This window comes from Cricetulus griseus (assembly GCF_003668045.3).
Source record: "Cricetulus griseus strain 17A/GY chromosome 1 unlocalized genomic scaffold, alternate assembly CriGri-PICRH-1.0 chr1_1, whole genome shotgun sequence".
In the NCBI taxonomy this organism is placed as follows: Eukaryota; Metazoa; Chordata; class Mammalia; order Rodentia; family Cricetidae; genus Cricetulus; species Cricetulus griseus.
This window is the reverse complement of record NW_023276807.1, coordinates 109,679,248-109,685,319: the sequence shown is the minus strand read 5'-3', so window position 1 is coordinate 109,685,319 and position 6,072 is coordinate 109,679,248. Positions and strand designations below refer to the sequence as shown.

Sequence of the window (6,072 nt, the reverse complement as noted above, 5' to 3'; positions counted from 1 at the left end):
TTTCCTGGTAGCCCAAAGAAAAAGACTCATCAGATGTTAGCTCATTTATATTTTCAAGTTCATTTTTATCTGTTGTCAGTAACACAATACCACAGACTGGTTACATAGTAAAAGGAGGCGATGGAGAGCTTCTTGGCTCAAAATTTTGGAGCAAGGTTATGGAGGGCATCTAGTGAAGACATTTGCTAGCCAAGTCATTAGTGGTTCTGTGACTTGGAGAGGGTATGTGTCTAATGTAGTTTTTCTCTTTCTTTTTAAAAATCACCAAGACTGCCTGATGCAGGGCCTGCAGCACGACCTGGACGGCAAGCGCTAGCGGTGGGAGAAAGCTGAAGGAGATGTGGTGGCTCTCAACCGCAGCATCCAGCTGCTGGAGGAGGAGCTGGACCGGCTCGCCACAGCCCTCCAGAAGCTGGAGGAGGAGACAGAGAAGGCTGCAGATGAGAGGGAGAGAGGCTTGAAGTTGATAGAGAACCGAGCCATGAAAGATGAGGAGAAGATGTGGATCCAGGAGATGCAGCTTAAAGAGGCCAAGCATATCGCCGAGGAGGCTGACCGAAAGTATGAGGAGGCAGCTCATAAGTTGGCGCGGGAGGGCAAGCTGGAGAGAGCAGAGGAGCGTGTGGAGGAGTCGGAGCTTAAGTGTGGCAATCTGGAAGAGGATCTCAAGAACGTCCCTAACAACCTGAAGTCACCGGAGGCTGCATCTGAAAGTATTCTGAAAAGGAGGATAAATATGAAGAAAAAATTAAGCTTCTGTCTGACAAGCTGAAGGAGACTGAGACCAGAGCTGAATTTGCAGAGAGGACAGTTTCCAAACTGGAGAAGACAATCGATGACCTGGAAGAAAAACTTGCCCAGGCCAAAGAAGAGAATGTGGGCTTACATCAGACACTGAATCAGACACTAAACATACATAACTGTATATAACCCAAACCAGAAGAGTCCTGTTCTGACACCAACTCGACTCCAGAGAGTATGCTGTCTCTCCCTCTCTTGTAAGAAGTTCCTCTTGTTACTGTGTCTCCACCTTGCTGGAAATGCCAAGCACATAATGAATTCATGACCAAATATTTTGTATCAGACAAGCTTTGAGCACCATTTAAGTTTCTTTCCTTTTCTTTTGAAATGGCACCAGCTTCTTTAGCTAGTTTTATTCTTAAATTGCATTTATTTCTAAAATAGGCAGGGGATTTCAGATTGATTATAGTTGCTTAAGGCTGAGGGGCATTTGGTTCTTGGGAATTAGTCAGCTCCACACTTTCAAGCACAGGCTCAAGTATCTGATAGTATCTGGTCCCTGTTGGGGAAGTTATGGGAGGCTGGGGTTTGTTACAAGAAAAAGTGGGAATTTTCCACCCAGAGCTAAAATTTAAAACAGGCTAGTATGGGAAGTCAAGCCATAGCTAGACTGGCCTGATCATGCTGAGTGGGCTCCACATTCCACTGTGTAGAACAAACTTACTTTAAACATTCCAAGTGAGGATGCTGAAGTGATTGCCCATCTGCCTTCTGGTAGAGCCTTGATGCTGTTCCATGCACATATAACTTCCACTCCAAAATTGTTCTCTGAGGAGCAAGCGTCTTATTCCAGGACTTGTCTGCTGTGGTCTCATGACATAATCAGTTGAGCCAGTGGCAGAATCCAATCCTTTCCAGATCAACCATGTCAAAGACTGCTATCAAAGCCAGGCACAGTGGCACACACATTTAGTCCCAGCACTTGGGAGGCAGAGGCAGGCAGGTCCCTGTGATTTCCAGGCCAGTCTGCCTGGTCTATAGAGTGAGATCCTGTCTCAAATAATAAACAAAATGACTGCTAGTCATCAATACATACAACTGTTGGGCAAGGAAAGGTCTCTCCAGCAGCAAAGTGAAAGAAAAAAAACTGGTTTAATTTCATCTCCATTGTTCAGGGAACAACAAATAGAAGCTTGACTTTGCCAAGACTTGAATTCCTTCGGGAATGACACTAATAAAGACCAAGAAACCCCTGATTGAACTGGGTGTGGAATATTCTGTAGGCTGCATATTATTTTGGGTTTGCTCTAGTTGTGCTTTCTAAGTTACCATCTCAGACTGAAACATTCCACATTCCCTAGCAGTGTGGGGACAACTCAAGTTTACAATTACAACTGAAAATCACCCTGCATCTAGCTTATCTGAAGCCCTGCCCCTCACTTCTATTTATTAAGCATCACCCTACCAGGAAGATGAATTTTTAGCAAACTGTGCATTGAATAAAACCTACTCTGTTCTTTAGATTTTTGCAATTGTATATGTGATAATATCACTTTTTCTACATTTTGGTCAAATAAATTTTACATAAACAAACAAACAAAAAACCACCAAGACTAATCCATGAGATTTTAAGATGGTGAATTAACCTATCCCAAACAGCTTCCAAAGTCCAGCTCTAAACAGCAGAGTCACGTTAAGTGTTTGCCTTCTTAATTTCAATATTTTTACTAATTATTTAAAATGTTATACAATATATTTGAAGCATGTTTGTCCCTCCTCCATTTACTCTTCCTATTACCACCCTCAACACCTTCTCATCCTTTCACATACAAACTTGAGATTTCTTCTTCTTTTTAAATTTCTTCCTGCTATCCTTTGAATACCTCAGAGTAGATGCTAATCTCCTGAAATTTGGAGAAAATCAACCCTATTTTGATGATAGCATATTATCATCATGTGTGTTTTGCAACCAAGTATTCTTTTCTGTACTTCCCTTGAGGCTGCAAAATGTCTTCCCTTTTGTTTATAGACTTTTTGTTGTAAAAATCTCCCAATTTTTCCTCTGCTTTCTGCATATAACATTTCTGGTAATCAGTAAATGCTTACCTGAGAAATCTCCCCTCTCAGTCTATTTTGCTATAAGTAAGCAGCTACCATTAAATTTCCAAGTGCATATATTTAACTTGACTTAATTACCAAAATTCATTTGTTGGTTGTATTTTCATCCTTAGCATCTAAGCCTGTGGATAGGTTGGCTATTTCTTCTGTCTTCTCTTAGCCTTATGAATTTTACTAAAGTATCTCAGTGGATCTTGACCTTTCCTTACCTTTTTCAACACAATAAACATAAATTCCTCAAACTGTGGTGAGATGAGTCCACCAGAACTCAGAAATAAAGTGGGTCTATGCAAGTTCCTATACCAAAATCCAAAGCTGGCACAATGAATCTGCCTCTACTCTTACAGTTGACCTAGGAGTTAGGATTATCAAAACTAATGTTTTTGTGATCTATTTTGGGTGCCCATGGAATAGCCACACTGGTTTCCAGTGCAGTCTATTATAAACCATTGCAGACTAACAGAACATTCTTTATCCTGTAACAATATTATAACCACAATTCAATTTCTCAAAGACCTAGAATCAAATAGGCAGAAATTTGAAAGAGTGAGTGATGGATTCAGTTATGAGCTCTATCATTCATTCATAGTATATGGCAGCTCTGAAGATCAAATAAGGAGGTAAAAGTCCCATGGGGGAGATAATAGGGTAAAACCTGTTTCTTAGGTTTATGGCTCTGCTGCTTTTTGAGTACAGTTCTAAAGCAATGAAATCTTACATGCTGTTTTATGTTTATTATGTAGCTAGTTATATTTGTTTCAGAAATGATAAAATATATTTTTCAGAATTCTCAAATTATTAGAGCATGTTTTACATGGTGTAACTACAAAATATCACATGTAAACACATCTATGGATTTTGGCAATTGAAAAGCAATTTGTCTCTAATTTGTTATTTTAGATTAGACTAGAAAATGCCTCTAAAATATGATGTGAAATTCACATCTTCTTTACTTCACTTTTATTTGTGAAGACTTCTGTATGAATTTTACATGCCCCAGATTTTCCTAAAATTCCATTACCAATAAACACAGTGAATATTTCTATGCTTTGGTTATTGCATTATTAATTGGCAGAAGATTGTGAACATGATTTATGAATTATTTACTATATGTGTCTACTGGGAGGACAAAATCTGAATACAGGTAATGCAAGAATATGTATGAGTTTTGGAGAACACAGTGCTTCATTCAGATAGCCACTGTCTAAAATATTCCAGAAGCACCTCATTTCCCTAGATCAGAATATGTGGGCCTTCTATTGTGTTACAAATTTCATCTAAATCCAAATTGTGATAGACAATTAACAGGTAACACAGGATAAGTAAGTAAACTAGGTATTATTTCTCCTGTTACATTCTGATTTTTACTTGTAATAAGTAAAATAATAATAATAATAATTTTCTCTAAGAGGAGAGTAAAGTCCCATGACTTAAAAATAAATATTAAGTGGTCACCATGTTGTTGATATCTCTATTAGAAAGCATGAATGAATACCAGTCTTCCCCACCTAGGTTGTTAATCACAAGGCAAAGGGCTTCCACATATTTGGAAGAAGATAGTGCCTTTGTTGCTAACACAATAGGTAGAAAGCATTGCTTACAATATTAGGTATTTAGGCCTATTTTCTTTGCTGGTATTGAAGTTGATAATTATATAATTTTATCAATCTGACCATTAATAATGGGAATAAGTTTTTCCCATAAGATCAGAGAAGACAAAAATTTATATCCATGTAGGATGCCATAATAGCAAAGTTAACTCAGCCATGGTGTCTGGTCTAGCAGTGTGAAGTAGAAGCACTGACAAGACACCATCAGCTAACACTGGAATCAAGCCACTGAAGAGGTTGATGGCTTTGAAGCAGAAACTGGAAAAGGAAAGGGACAAGCAGTTGTCAAATCAGAGTACTACAGTGTAAATCAAATGCAAGCTTGGGTAAAGCTAGCAAGCATAGTTAATTAAAGTTGTAGTCAGAAAATATGAAAGCTTTCAAAATGCTGTTTTTATTCATGAGTTAGAACATTATATATATATATAAACATATAGTATGATTGTACTTATGTGTTTTAACATGTGCACATTGACAAAATTCCTTATTCATTATATTAGATTGCATGGTTACTGTTTCATAACCTCTCTATCATGTAGCTGACTAGATTAAAAGAAAGTATATAACACAAGTTCATAATTACAACATATCTAAAATTATTTGACTTTTGTATTCACATTTAGTTTACAGAATGAATAAATGGCTAGAGTGAAGACTCTTAAGTTATAATCTTTTTATAAACCCAGGAGTTTTGCAGGTGTGGTCAATAGCCTTGGAAAATTTATTATGAAGTGAGTTTCCATGAATTTCACAGTTAAGGAGTTGCCCAAACATTATGGTTCTATTCTATCCCATGATTTCAAATGTTGTGTCTCTTGTATAATGCATGCATCTCTCTCTCTCTCTCTCTCTCTCTCTCTCTCTCTCTCTCTCTCTCTCTCTCTCTGTGTGTGTGTGTGTCTCTGTCTCTGTCTCTGTCTCTCTGTCTCTCTCTCTCTCTCTCTCTGTGTGTGTGTGTGTGTGTGTGGCCAGAGATAATTGTTGGGTAATCATCTCAATTACTTTCCACTTCACTTATTAATTAATTAAATTACTTACTTAATTGTTGAGATTCTGTTTCTCACTGAATCTAAACAAGACTAGGAAGCCAGCATGCTGCAGGAATTCCCCTGTCTTTACCTTGCCTGCACTAGAATTACAGGCATGCCTTAATGTGTCTAACTTTTTAAGTGGATGCTATGATCTGAACTCAGGTTCTTATGCTCACACAATAGGTACTTTATTGACTAAGCTATTTTCCAAGATCCTCTAGATATTATTTTAATGTAATAAAAACCAAAAATATAGTAATAAATAATATTAACTTATATATGCATAAATAACTTTTAAAAGTTAAATCCTACCTCTCTGTGCAGATGGTATCCTTTGGATGTAAAATGCTTCTTGCAGCCTTGTCTGCATGAACACTCAATCCCTTGCTAGTGGCACCGCTTCAGAATATGATGAGCTTTTGTCATGGTTCCTAGAAGTTATGTGCAGAAATACAAGTTAAGACTTGACAGTTTTAGCCTATCCAACTTCCAAGCTTAAGGCACCAATTTCTGATTCTGAAGCTGCCTCAGGCTTCCAGCTATGAGCAGCTTCTGTGACCCAGCCTATGATC

The 6,072-nt window shown here is 37.9% G+C and overlaps 1 pseudogene; it reads left to right on the top strand.

Moving 5' to 3' along the window:
• Positions 1 to 277: 277 nt before the first annotated feature.
• LOC100763420 lies at positions 278 to 1,980 on the top strand (annotated as a pseudogene).
• The last annotated feature ends 4,092 nt before the right edge of the window (positions 1,981 to 6,072 follow it).